At 45.0% G+C, this 12,161-nt stretch overlaps 1 protein-coding gene across 8 annotated transcripts in view; it reads left to right on the top strand.

Moving 5' to 3' along the window:
* MGAT5 (alpha-1,6-mannosylglycoprotein 6-beta-N-acetylglucosaminyltransferase) overlaps positions 1–12,161 on the top strand; it is a 332,440-nt gene that overhangs the window by 177,141 nt on the left and 143,138 nt on the right. The window lies entirely within an intron of this gene.

Below are 12,161 nucleotides of genomic sequence, written 5' to 3'. Positions count from 1 at the left end.
TTTTTTTTTTTTTTAAAGATTTTATTTATTTATTTGAGAGAGCGAGAATGAGAGAGAGTACATGAGAGGGGGGAGGGTCAGAGGGAGAAGCAGGCTCCTCGCTGAGCAGGGAGCCCGATGCGGGACTCGATCCCGGGACTCCAGGATCATGACCTGAGCCGAAGGCAGTCGCTTAACCAACTGAGCCACCCAGGCGCCCATAATCTTGAATTTTTAATGACCGCCACTGACTTCCCAGTATATTTTCTTAAATATAAATTGACAACCGAGGGTGCACCAAAATCTGTCAGTACTATATCTTATTTTGAAAAATATTATATACAGAAACTTTTTTTTCTGGGAATATGACACCAGGGTAACTCTTTTTTTTCTTTCTTTTGTTTTTGATGTATAAGACTAGCATTCTCCCACTTTAGTGACTGTTATGCCCGTTTATTGTTACTTAAAATGCTGAATTTTTTTTGCAGAAGAAATGATAGCAGAAATTAAGTATAAACTTACAGAATATGGCATTTACATAGAAATGAATACATGTAGATTTATGCATAAAAAGAACACATCCAAATCATATTGCAAACTCAGTTTTATTTTCTAATCCCAGCGCTATTAGAATATATAGTATATGCTGTAGTGCTATTTATTTAAAAAGACTTGAATTTTTTTCCTTCCATAAATCCAAAGCATTTTAATCACTGACTGTATCTCACACTCTTCCAAACATTGTGACATAAAATGAATCAGAGACGGGCAACACAGACACCAAGTCTATACAGACAGTAGGACAAGTGTATAGAACAGATGAATTGCGCGAATGAGAGCGAGTGTGGGATATTTCAGTGTGTTGCAGGCAGTCTCTCTTTCTCATGGCTTTGTCGCCCTCAGCATTCCACATTTGACTTCAAAGGTCGTTTTGAGGGTGACACTAAGCCATAGATCAACACCAAGCTTGGTACCTGGCACAGAAATGGTAACCCAGATGGAGAGGTTTTGCTGACTGTATTTATTGCACGAGGAAACGTAGACTCAGGATTGTTCAGTAACTTGGCCAGGTTGTCAGTGGCAGAGAGATAATCCTTGCTAAGGTCTCTTAGACGACCCTTCCAGCCCTGCCCTTTGCAGTACAAAATCTTTACTTCCCTTTTCTACCATTTCCCAGGCTGGGGCTGGGTGTGGTCATGTACTTGAAAATACCAGCGCATAGGAGTGTGGCTCTGTCTTGAAATGTTGAACTGTGCCACTCCAGGAGCAGGTTACATTATGGTCGAGAGGGCATCCAGCATGGCGGCCATGAGGGAGATGGCATTTTGTGAGAGGAATGATCCTCTCTTTGAAGATTAGAGAGAACAGGTTGTTACAGCTTTATAACTTTAGAGCCTGATGCGCTGTCCTCTTGGAAATACATGTGAAAATTTGCAGAGGATTTACCACTTACTTACAAAATAGGTACCAGTGAAAGTAATTAAATGAAAATGGCATTTTCAAGGGCAATTTAAGAAAGACGTTAGAAGCTGCTCTCAGCGAGAAGGGGTTAAACATGGACGACTGTCTTTAGCGACTCTGTGTTGGAAAATATCTTGAGCTTCCTGACCAGTGAAAGACACATTTTGACTCCTTGATGACTTACTTTAGGTATAAACTCTATTCCTGAAGACATTATGCAGCAGTATCTTTTCAAGTGCACATGGTCAAATTTTTATCCTTCAACTGTGGCTGGTGCCCTTTTTTTTTTTTTTAATTTCCCATTTTTCAGCCTGAGGCTTCTCTACTCAGGGACTCTCAGTTACTTTCCCACGCCATTCTCCCCAGCTACACAAGTGTGCGTAGCCACCATCCTGTTTCCTGCAGTGGCAAATGATGTTCACCTAAGCTGGAGTCCATGATTTTGTAGCCTGACGTGCCAGCTTACCTTTCCAACCTGAAATCTTACCCCGAGTCCTCTGCTTTGGCCACCTTGGCCCCCCTTCACTTTCCCCACCCTCTCAGATGTTGATGGCTGATTGGTTACACTTAGCCACTGGGGGGTGGATTTGTTTTCTCGGTAGAACACTCTACCCAGTGTTGGAGTTGGAGTATAAGACAAAAAAACAAAAACAAAAAAAACCCCTGCTTTCCATTTCTGGCCTTTCCTCTTCTCCAGTGCCCCTACCTTATTTTAATGTTTACTGTCTACTGGGTCCTCAGGGCAGTGGCTGCCCGTTAGAATCACCTGAGGTGAGAGGAGCATGGAAGGGGACAGTGACTGACCCATTGGCCAGACCATTTAAGTCAGAATCTCAGGAGGGTGGGGTACATTTTTAAAAGCTCCCCAAGTGATTTTAATGTGCAGAGAGGGTCAAGGAGGGCTGATTTGTTCTGTGACTTTGGCCAAGTTACTTAATCTCTCTGGGCCTCAGTGTCTTCTTCTGTGAAATGGGGATAATGTGCATTTATTGCCTGTGGTTCCTGGGAGGAGGAGGTGTGACGTAATGCATGGGAATGAATTACAGAAGGAGCACGTAGTTGGTGCTGTGTCTGTGTTGGCTCTTGCTCTGCCTGTTCCTCTGTGTGCTTAGCTCTCACATTCCTTCCTGAATATTCCTAGTTGTCCTTTAAAGCCCGACCGAAATCCTACTTGGCTGCTGATGACTTCAGGTACAAACTAGGCAGCTGTAACAACACAGGACACAAGGACAGTGCTCAAAGGAGACAGGATGGTTTCTCTTTCACACGATAACCCACTAGCAAGCAGTGCAGGCCAGCCCCCATGTGGCCCTGCCCCCCCACCCCGCGGCGGTTCAGGATTCACGCCCCCCCGCCGTGTTGCTGGGCCATGGCATGTCCATCTCCCAGCCCGCAGGAAGAGGGTCAGAACTAGAGATTCAGCCAGGCAGACTGTCCTGAAGTTGGAGACTGCCTGTTGTTTCCTCTCCCATCTCCTGACCTGAACATAGTTCCACTGAGCTGCAAGAGAGGCCCTAACAGGGTGGCCGGGTGTTCAGCTCAAAATTGGTTGCAGTGGGTATGAAGGGCCACGAGAGCTGGGTGGGTGGCGGATGGGCCGAGAAGTCCAGCTTCTTCCTCTCTTTGCCTGCGCGTCTGAGGGTCGTGTTGCTGGAACTTACTCTGTGTTGCTGGTATGTTAACAACTACCCTTTCTGGTGTGCAAGTGTGCAAGCTGGAGTTACATTCTAGACTCCCTCAAGCTAAAGATGGCTTTGTATTCCTGTGTATCCTTCTTAGGGAGGTACTGAAAGCTTTACAGACGCTCATGTACGTACAATATTTTGTGGAATGAACCCGTGGCAGGCTTTTTTGTTTTTGTCTGTGTGGTTTCTGGGACAGCTTGATTGAGATACAATTCATATACCATGCAGCTCACCCATTTAAAGTGTACAATTCAGTGGCTTTAACGATATTCACAGGGTTGTGCAGCCACATCACCACGGTCCATTTTAGACTATTTTTATCACCTCAGAAAGAGAGCCTGTTCATTTTCACTACCCCCCTGCCAACCTCTCCTTCCCCCAACCCTAGGCCACCACTCACCTACTTCTCTCTGCATAGATCTGCCTCTTCTAGACATTTCATACATATGAAACTATATAGTATGCCGTCTTTTGTGACAGCTTTCTTTCACTTAGTTTAATGTTTTTAAGGTTCATCTATGTTTGTAGCACAAATCAATAGGTCATTCCTTTTTATGGCAGAATAATATTCAGTCACATGGATATGACACATTTTGTTTATCCATTGATCAGCTGATGAACATTATGGCTCTTCCCCACTTTTGGCTCTTCTGAATAATGTTACTGTGAACATTTGTGTTATAAGTTTTTGTGTGGATGGAACATTTTCAGTTCTCTTGGTTGTATACCTGGGAGTGGGATTACTGGGTCAGATGGTAACTCTATTTTTAACTTTTGAAGGAACTTCTAGCCTGTTTCCCAAAGTAGCCACACCATTTTAGATTCCCATCAGCAGGGTTTGAGGGTTCTGATGTCTGCACATCCTTGCGAACACTTGTTACTATCTGAGTTTTTGATGATAGCTCTTTCATTGGCGGGGTGATACTGATGTGGTATTCCCCCGTGGTTTTGATTTGCGTTTCCCTGATGACTAATGACGGTAAGCTTTCTTCTTCTAGGAATGGCAGGTTTTCTGCCCACTCTGCATATGTGCTCCTAGGTGTGTGATAACCACCCTCTTTTCCTTGAACATTCCTAGAAATCTGATATGCTTATATCAGTAGGAATGCCTGGGGGGTTATCAGAATGCAGGGGTGTGTGTGTGTGTGTGTGTGTGTGTGTGTGTGACATTCTTATAGACTCGCCTCTCATACTGAAATCTTAAAGATAGGTTCCCTTTTTAATTCTGTTTTACCAAGAACAGAGAAAACCTTATTAATGCTGACTTAAAAGCTTTATTTGGCAGATAATCCTGCAAAAAAAAAAAAAAGAGAGGGTATGACAAAGGGAAGCATAAATAATCCAGGGTTATTTGGCTGTTACTGTGTTTTCATAGTCCTTACGAGTTCATTCTTTTTGCATATTGGTTTCATTCTTGAAGAGTACACAGAAAAACTGTACCTTGAACATGATTTTCTCCCTGGCTTCCAGTATGTCCATAGTATTTGTACATGGGCAATACTGTAGCTCTGGGTGCTTAGCAAGTCCACGAGGCCCTTGGAGTTGTAGAGAGGCGTGAGAATTTGTCATTTCATCCTTCAGAGTTGACTCTTGAGATTACCTGTGCAGAACATGAAGGTGGTGGTGTGCTTTTTTTTTTTTTTTTTTTAAGATTTTATTTATTCATTTATTTGAGAGAAAGAGCAAGAGAGAGATTTAGGGGAAGAGCAGAAGGAGAAGGACAAGCAGACTCCCCAATGAGCACAGAGCTGGATGTGGGGCTCGAACCCACAACCCTGAGATCACAGCCCCAGCCAAAATCAAGAGTTGGATGCTCAACCCACTGAGCCACCCAGGCGCCCCAGTGATGTGCCTTTTCTTACAATGTGGTGGAAATCATCTTGACTAGAAAACAGAGGCCTGGGTGGAATGTGCAGAATGTCTTGTATATGGGAAATACTTATGAGTTTTCTTTAATCAGTGAATGAATAGAGCACTTCATTTCTGTAAATCTTGGTTTTATGAATCAGGAAACGTCAACACTTCGCTAATAGGGCTTCAGAAGTCCCTTGCAGCTTTAAAAATATTTGGTACAATGATTGTATTTCTAGCTTCCTAGGTTAAAAAAAACAAAATAAAAGCAAAATAGAAACAATTCTTTTCAAGGTGCCCAGTATCTGTCCCTGGGGGTCTGTGAGGGAGTTGAGCCCATTACCCATTGTTGGTCCCCAGCTCCTTTTGGTGGGCAGAGAGCTTCCTGTTCCTGTGAACCCTGGGACTGGAATGACTCAGTTATAGAAATTAAATCACTTTTTTTATAATGCAAATATAAAGTGGCCCTAAATGAATATTTGCCAAACCGAGAATGACTGGTGAGGTCATTTTTAATGGGAGATTATATTTCACCGTGGCTGATATCTGTCCGATTTATTGCTCTTAACTCCTGAAGCCAGGCCAGCTGATGGAAGTGCCGGCAGGAGCCTGGTCCCCAGTCTCCAGGCTGAGCGCAGAGATGGAGTCTGTTCCCGGCTGGCGCGGAGCAGCAGAACCGGTGACGTGCACACGTGGGAGCTCAGCAGGGGCCATCTGATAACGGGGGCTGCATGTTCCTATCAGGTGTTCCAAGAGAAACACTGCCTTGTCCTACACACAAAATGCGATCACTGGAGACCCTTTATCTTTTGAGAGGAAATATGTGTGGGGTGCCTTTGGGTGGAATCGAGCCCTTGATCCTGACAATGGGTATCTATGCTGCTCGTGAAGGAACTGGACCGGGAGACGGACCTCAGTTCCTTCCCTAAAACTTCCCGGGGTGGACATATGGTCATGGTGAGGTTTCTGAGACTTTTTTTTTTTAACCTACTGTTTCTTCTTTTTTCTTTCTTTCTTTTCTCTCCCTGTCCCTATAAAGTAACTATGAGGGAATCAGACGCCCTTCACCTATCAGATGCATGTTCAGTTCTAGATACAAAGTTAATGGTGCTGTTCTACAAGCATGTTCTACTGTGTTCTACACTTGAAAAGAAGTGCCATTTCTAACACTAGTCATCTTTGCTATAATTAATACACGGAGGGGCGCCTGGGTGGCTCAGATGGTTAAGTGTCTGCCTTTGGCTGGGGTCATGATCCCAGGGTCCTGGGATCGAGCCCCGCATCGGGCTCCCTGCTCAGCGGGGAGCCTGCTTCTCCCTCTCCCTCTGCCTGCTTCTTCCCCTGCTTGTACACACTCTCTGTCAAAAATAAATAAAATCTTTAAAAAAAATTAATACACGGAAAAGCGAGCCTTGACAAGGAAGCTCCCTTCTTGGTAGGGTCAGCTTTCACTCTGAAATAACTATCTTCTATGTGGGGCTCACTTATGAATGCCTCTCTGTCTGTCTCCATCCTTCCCTCCTTCCCCTCCACCTCCTCACGTTATCATCATCGCCCAGGGTCATGGACTCAGGCTTCTTACATGGAGTGCCACCTAGAAACACTGATACAATTGGAATTAAGGATGACACCGGACTACAGCCTCTTTTTTTTTTTTTTTTTTTTTTTAATTTCTAGATCTTGGGGCACCTGGGATGGCTCAGTTGGTTAAGCAACTGCCTTTGGCTCAGGTCATGATCCTGGAGTCCCAGGATTGAGTCCTGCATCATCAGGCTCTCTGTTCAGCAGGGAGTCTGCTTCTCCCTCTGACCCTCCCCCCTCTTGTGCTCTCTCTCCCTCTCTCTCATTCTCTCTCTCAAATAAATAAATAGAATCTTTAAAAATAAATAAATTTCTACATCTCTTTTGTTCAGCAGTAAGGAGTAGTTATCATTAACTTTAAATAATTAGTATAGGTGTTTCATGAGGCTACATAGTTAATAGTTGATGATGTTTTTAAAGGCACACAGGACGGCCTGTCTGCGTACGTGTGTTGAAGTGGTCAGCTAAAAGATAAAGGTATCTTTGTACGGTACCCAGCAGATCTTGTATTTGACTTAAAATACATCAGGACAGTTCACTTACAACACTTTCAGATCAGATCTCACAAAACAATAAGCCTGTCTTTTTATTTATTTTTTTATTATGTTAATCACCATACATCATTAGTTTTTGAGGTTATTTTTTATTTTTTTTAGTATTTTATTTTTTAGTTAAATTCAGTTAATTAACATATAGTATATTATTAATTTCAGAGGTAGAGTTCAGTGATGCATCAGGCTTATATAACACCCAGTGCTCATTACATCATGTGCCCTCCTTAATATCCATCACCCAGTTACCCCATCCCCCCTCACCCCTCCCCTCCAGCAACCCTCAGTTTTTTTCTAATGCTTAAGAGTCTCTTATGGTGGATGTGAGGGCGATCTGGCTGCGACATCTGTCACCCCATTGATCGCCAGGGTTGATTCGGCTGATCTGGCTGGCTAGACGGGTGTCCCCTTCCTCCCTCACCGCTCCATGTGTGCCCCACCCGAAGCTGCACGCTCGGTCGAAGAGGACGACCTTCCCCGATAGAGGAGGACCGTTCTTCGGTCAAGGGTATACGAGTAGCTGTGCTCCCCTGCTAGAACCTCCAGACAAGCTCTCAAGAGTCTCTTATGGTTTGTCTCCCTCTCTGATTTCGTCTTGTTTTATTTTTCCCTCTCTTCCCGTATACTCCTCTGTTTTGTTTCTTAAATTCCACATATGAGCGAGATCATATAATTGTCTTTCTCTGACTGACTTACTTCGTTTAGCATAATACCCTCTAGTTCTATCCACATCGTTGCAAATGGGAAGATTTCAGTTTTTGATGGCTGAGTAATATTCCATTGTGTATATAGATATAGACGTACCACATCTTCTTTATCCATTCTTCTGTTGATGGACATCTGAGCTCTTTCCACAGTTTGGCTATTGTGGACACCGCTGCTATAAACATTGGGGTGCACATACCCCTTCGGATCACTACATCTGTATCTTTGGGGTAAATACCCAGTAGTGCAATTGCTGGGTCGTAGGGTAGCTCTATTTTCAACTTTTTGAGGAACCTTCATACTGTTTTCCAGAGTAAGCCTGTCTTTTTAAATGCCAGTGAGGTATGAACACCGGTAACTCACATGGGGGTAGGCTGCGTCCCCTCCCTGCGTCAGAAATGCCTCTTCTTTCCCTGCCGCACGTTCCTGCCATTTTTCCTTGTGTTGGACGCAAATCCCTGCAGCTCTGTTCCAGAACTCAGCATTCTTGGTGCAGTGATTCTGAGTGAGGTACTTTCTTCTGTGGTACTTTCTCCCCTCTCCGCTTCTCTGGAACTTGGAGCTGTTACATTTGTTCGTTCATTTGTTGAAAAGAATACTCTGGAGCTGGCATATTGCAGGTGCTGTGCTGGGCGCCGGGCCCCAGCACGGAGGGGGCCGTCCTGCCTCGCAGGGGGTCTTGGCTAAATGTGTCTGACTCTGTTGTGTGAGGTCTCTCCTTCGCCCCGCTGCAGTACGCTCCGTGAGGACACAGACCATGTCTTGTTGCAAGGATCCAGCTTTGACATTTCAGTACCCGGCAGACAGCACATTCTTGGTGACCGTGGGCTGAGTTTGGAGGTGGATGCTGATGATTTTAAAGTTTCTCCTTTCCAAGCTGTAAGATGAGGTAACTGCCTTCCTTTTCAGAAGGGTGCAGTTAATACAAAACGTGATCATGTATGTTTCCCCCCTTAGAAAGGCAGGTAATAAATACCTCAGGGGAAGTTATCACTCACCTTCGTTTCCGGCTCCACCTATTTCTGTTCTCATCGTCTCTGAGCCCGTCTGTACCGCTGGCTTCTGCCCTCTCTGCCTGCCCTGCTCTCTCCTTCCTTCCTTAGAGGTGGGGGGGAAGCATGACTAAAAATCCTCGTGTGTCGGGGTGCTTGGGTGGCTCAGTTGGTTAAGCGTCTGCCTTCAGCTCAGATCATGATCCCAGGGTCCTGGGATCCAGCCCCACCTTGGGCACCCTGCTCAGTGGGGAGTCTGCTTCTCCCTCTGACCCTCCCCCCACCCACGTGCATGAGCGTGCTCTCTCTCTCTCTCTCAAATAAAATCTTAAAAAAAGAAAGGAAAGAAAATGCCACTGTCACTCTCAGCATGTCCCTCTGTCAATATGTGTGCATATACGGGGACGGACTGTCTCCACACGGAGAACTTGACTACACGCTTGGCAGGAACACCCGCTCTGTGTGTGTTCATGAGCTCTCTGTCACTTCTGGTCCTCCTGCACATGTGTTCTTCCTGAGTCATAAGCACCTCTGACCATAAGAAAAGAGTTTTCTTAGGTTAAAGCCAGTATTCTAGCCCCTGCTGCACTGTGTGGGTCCAGGTGACTGATAAAACAGCAGGATTTGCACACTGAGGCAATCTGCCCTCTGTAATACCTGGTTGACAATGCCATAGAATCAGTGCAGAGATGAAGTTTTTGGAGAGAGACATGGCGTGGCTGGTTTGGGAGGGTAAGGGACGAAACGGAGTCCCGAACAGCAGAAGTGCTGAGCGTCTTTGCTTATGTCAACACCTTTTTTCCCCCTTGCCTGTTCACCATTACAAAAACAAAAGACATTGGGAGAACGTCATGTCGGGTGAATGGCAGGGAGAAGCTTCTAGTAACATACTGTGGCAGAATCTGGTCTTCTTTTGAAGGGGCTTAATGTACAGTAAGCTAGGTCTCCCCTGAAAAGCAGGAACATTAACCTTTGTGGGCCTGAATTTTTGTTTTTTAACTAACCTTAATTTGGAGGCTCTTCTCTAGGTAGCAAAGTCTTCTGTGTGCACAGACTAATAAAGACATTATTTACTGAGTTTTCGTCATTGTGTTGGAAACAAAATGGGGAGCTGCCTTCTGAGATGTGCTGAAACTCCTCAGGAGGTGGGAGGTGCTGGAGGGTCGAGCTCAGTTTACTGGAGGTCAGGTTACTGGTGGTCAGATTCAGGGAGCAGCTCACTCCTCCCTGGGAAGCCTGGCACTTCCTGTGTCCCCCTTTCACAGATCCCTCCTACCCCAGAGCCTTAAGCCATTTCACTCCACTTCTGAGCCTCATTGTTTATTCAGACTCATCACTGTGTAACTAAGTGGAGAGAAAATTGGTCCTAAATTAATGGAATTGCAGAGAGAACCCTGTTGGATTAGCTGACAAGCTGCCAGGTGGAAGAGAAGGAAAAACCCGGGTCTAGCACAGGTCTCGTGCTCAGTCTAGTTCTCCCTGAGCTGAAGAGTTGGTCAGGGGAGGTGGAGCAGGGGGCCATGTGTGTTTATTCAGTCAGCCTGCACTGACTGAGTGCCTGGTGATGGGGCGGGCCCATGTAACCTCCCCACAGCGTCCTCATCCTAGAAGAGGAGATGGGCCATGTGGAGGAAAGAACGGGATTGCTCAAAGCCACAGGAGAGATTTGAGCAGGACGGCGGCACTAAATCCTAACTACATTCTGGTTTGGCCTGGGAAGAAATGGTTCGGCCTGTTTCTTGCAGAGGTGAATCTTGAACCGGGTCTTTAAAGAGGGGTGTTAACCAGGCAGACAAAGGGTAGGGGTAGGGGCCAAGGAATGCCTACAGGTATCCTCCAAAAAAAGTCATTTCAGCAGGTCTTTGCAAAAACAAGGATCCTCATTTTGAGACTCTCTTAGCATAGCAAATATAGGGGGGTCTGTGTCTGTTTTTGTAAGTAAAGTTTTATTGGAACACAGCCACACCTATTCTTTCCCCTATTAAATGGGGTTGCTTTCCTGCTACAACCAGGAGTGGCAAAGCTGGGCAGACACAGTGTGGCCTGCCAAGCCTCATATTTACTGTCTGTTCCTTCGCGTAAAAGGTTTGCCAACCCTTGGCATAACAGATTGTTATTCCTTGAAAGTCTTTATGAAAAGGACCCACGCTGTCAGCGACCAGGCTTTGATGGCAGGACTTCATGGACTTACTGGTTTATTTTACCAGCTGGTGATTTCTCTTCAGTCCACTCTACTGCACCTCCAACTCTGTAATCTCTAGTTTCCATAATTTCTGGCTCTGAATGTCTGGAACTATAATAGTGCTTAGAGTGTGCAGAGCAGGGGGGCATTTCTCCCTAAGCATACCCTTAAATGTCCTGTTACCCCAACCCTCAGCTGTTTCAGACTCTGCTTACTTTCTTGGAACCTGTGCTGCTTATTTGCTTGGTAAATGTTGCCAAGCAAAATCCGAAACAAAAATAGGATCAGCAGTCATTGAAAAGCATCTCTGTTCTTTGGGGAGGCATCTGTTAGTGGGTTCTGGAGCTCGCTGGCCCCCTTACAAGTGAGAGAGAAGGGGGTTGCTGTAGGGAGATCTACCACCTCGAGCCTGCATTCATTTCAAAACCACGGAGAATGCGTTTCCAGAAGATCTGTGCTTTTGAAATACTGTTTTCCTAGATACATTGAGTGTAAGTTGTGTGGAATTATATAGCAAATGCCAACTTTTTAAGCACCTACTACGGTCTGTAGTGAGAGTCCGCTGTTGGGAGTGCCAGACTAGACTTTTTACAGATATTAACTTATTGAGTAAGAGCTGGATGAAACAGAGATGCACTTATTTCAGTTTTACAAGGTGGAGAAACAGAGGCTCTGACACGCTAAGTATCTTCCATGTTAACTACTAAATGACACCGCCTGCAGTCCATGATAAGGAGGATATTGATTCTATGCTCTAGTTATGTGAGTAGCTGGTGGAATGTTGCTGAAAATGCTGAATCAAGAGGCAAAGCATCTCTCTGTTTCAGCCTGTCAAAAGAACTAATTTTCAAGGACAGGTACAGCTTTTGTTTTAGCCCCAGCAGCTACCAACCTCATTTAAATACCACTGTCAAATGATACTGTAGTTTGGGATCTAATTTCTCATTAGCACTTTGTATAGAAAACTGTTGGCAGTAAGTAATGGTGACATTTTCCAAGCATGTCTGGAAAATATTGTTGGTCCCCGAAGAGAAGCATGTAGGTTTAGAGTTGTCCCAGTTTCCAGCTGAAATGATGATTCCTAAACATCAGTCTGATCTTAACCTTCCCTTCTTAAAAGCATTCAGTGCTCTGCCATGCCCTTAGCTTAAAGATTAAAGTCTTTACTAGGGTG

This window comes from Leptonychotes weddellii, chromosome 3 (genome assembly GCF_054177405.1).
Source record: "Leptonychotes weddellii isolate Sample4059 chromosome 3, ASM5417740v2, whole genome shotgun sequence".
Taxonomy (NCBI): Eukaryota; Metazoa; Chordata; class Mammalia; order Carnivora; family Phocidae; genus Leptonychotes; species Leptonychotes weddellii.
This window is presented reverse-complemented; position numbering and strand designations above follow the sequence as displayed.